We start from the raw sequence: 2,500 nt of genomic DNA, 5'->3' as shown, positions 1-2,500 counted from the left end.
AATTGTACATGATTTTATATATCTGAAAGCAACCCTTTTGGGGAAAAGCATTAAGTACAACTTCTCTGTACTTGACCTCTTGCCTCAAATGGCGTTATAAATTCATACCCTGGCATGATGATTAATTTCTAGCTGCTTATGAGAGAGAGAGAGAGAGAGAGAGAGAGAGAGAGAGAGAGAGAGAGAGAGAGAGAGAGAGAGAGTTACAAGGATTTTGGATGTCTCAAGACTTTTTAGTCCATCCGGGGAGACTCCATTAATTTTGCTCTTGGGTTGAGCGATTTGGTTTGGAAGTTTGAAGAATTTTTATGAAATTATATAAATGAGAGAGAGAGAGAGAGAGAGAGAGAGAGAGAGAGAGAGAGAGAGAGAGAGAGAGAGAGAGAGGAGAGAGAGAGTACCCACCAGTTACTGGAATACCAGAGCAAACTAAAGAGGTCACTTAGTGCAAAACTCAGAATATGAGAGAGAGAGAGAGAGAGAGAGAGAGAGAGGAGAGAGAGAGAGAGAGGGAGAGAGAGAGAGAGAGGAGAGAGAGAGAATACCTGAAATACCAGAGCAAACTATAGATAGGTCACTTAGTGAAAAACTCGGAGAGAGAGAGAGAGAGAGAGAGAGAGAGAGAGAGAGGAGAGAGAGAGAGAGAGAGAGAGAGAAAGTTTCAGATCTTCCGAATCCTTTGCCAGATCGGCTCGAAGCCAAGTGATTTCGTCCGAGTTTAAGACCAAATCTCGAAGCTCGACGTCAGATTAGAAAATGAATTATGCGATATAAGGAAGTTTCCTCTGAGCTCCTCTTTTTATGAGTAACAGAAAGTTGTCGAAACTTCTGGCTATTAAATTTAATTAAATGTGGAGAGTTTGTAACATATGGGTAGTTATGTAATAGTTTTGAAATTGGCAAAAACTAGGAACCTCGTTACTGAGAAGAGATTTTTTTTATAGTGATGACGTCACTATTAGAGAGGAGAAACCATTTAGGTCTCTCTCTCTCTCTCTCTCTCTCTGTCTCTCTGTCTCTCTCTCTCTCTCTCTCTCTCTCTCTCTCTCTCTCTCTCTCTCTCTCTCTCTCTCTTCTCTCTCTCTCTCTCTGTGTTATGTAACAGTGATGAGGGCTGTGATTCAATTATCCCTGATAGAATTCATATCATTACACACATTCTTACACCTTCCCCACTTATTTACTTTCATATTCATCTGCTTGATTTGATATTTAAAGGCAAATTATTATTATTATTATTATTATTATTATTATTATTATTATTATTACTACTTGATAAGCTACATCCCTAGTTAGAAAAGCAGGATGCTATAAGTCCGATGGGTCCAACAGGGAAAATAGCCCGGTGAGGAAAGGAGATGAGGAAACTACAAGCGATATAATTAACAATTAAGATAAATATTTTAAGAACAGTAAAATATTAAAATAGATATTTCTTATATAATATATAAAAGCTTTTAAAAAAAAAACAGAGGAGGAGAAATAAGATCGAATAGCATGCCCGAGTGTAGCCTCAAACAAGAAAACTCTACACCAAGACAATGAAAGATAAAACTCTTGATACTTATGTGTTGTCCGTGCACCAATTTAGAAAATAAACGCCAGTGCCAAAGCTTTATCATTCAATGTAAAGGTTTAAAAGTTACTAATGAGCGGCAGTGGAACGGGACAGGGCAATTTCTTAGAGACAGATTATGTGATTAGTGCCTAAGACCACTCTTTACCCAAGCTAGGACCAAGGAGGGCCAGGTAATGGCTGCAGCTGTTATAAAAGCATACTTGCAGAAACTGTTGATATAAAAAAATTGGCCAAAGTAGATTTTCCAAATAAAATTTATTACATGATGTCAAGATAATGCAAATACAAACAAGATAGTCCCTCAGTTGAGAGTATACCCTCGCCACGTCAAGCAGTCTTATTTAGCTCTTGACTTCACTGCGCACTTCTACTTCGATGTATTTCCTTCAAAATCTAATGAATTTGTCCTTGGGCCATAACCCACGTCCATCAAGTTTCGTTGAAATTGGTTCAGTAGTTTTTTGCGTAATGTTGTTCAAAACCTAAAAATGAACCAACAAAATATTTGCCATTTACTTAACATTGCGATTATTTTCAAAGTACTACTGCGTACTTGTACTTAGATTTACTTTATCCAAAATGTTACAGATTCATCCTTAGGTCATAACGAACATGACTACCGAGTTTGTTCAAAATCGGTACAATAGTTTTTGTGAAAAGTTGCCCACAGATAGATAGATACATAAAATAACAAACAGACATATATAATACAAAGACTTTGCAAAATCTTCGATTTTGGCGAAGGAAAGAAGGCAAAAACCAAATCAATGGTTCGTATATAGATCCATCCTGAATTTGATCCTTTCCCAAATCATCTCAAATGTGGCCTAATCCACTCTCTTGTGGCCCATAGCCCGTTCCTCATAATATTTTTAAACTTGAAAATTCACTGATAGAAAATATATATAATTGAATAAAATC

Source organism: Palaemon carinicauda, chromosome 14 (genome assembly GCF_036898095.1).
Source record: "Palaemon carinicauda isolate YSFRI2023 chromosome 14, ASM3689809v2, whole genome shotgun sequence".
Lineage (NCBI taxonomy): Eukaryota > Metazoa > Arthropoda > Malacostraca > Decapoda > Palaemonidae > Palaemon > Palaemon carinicauda.
Note: the sequence above shows the minus strand (reverse complement) of the source record.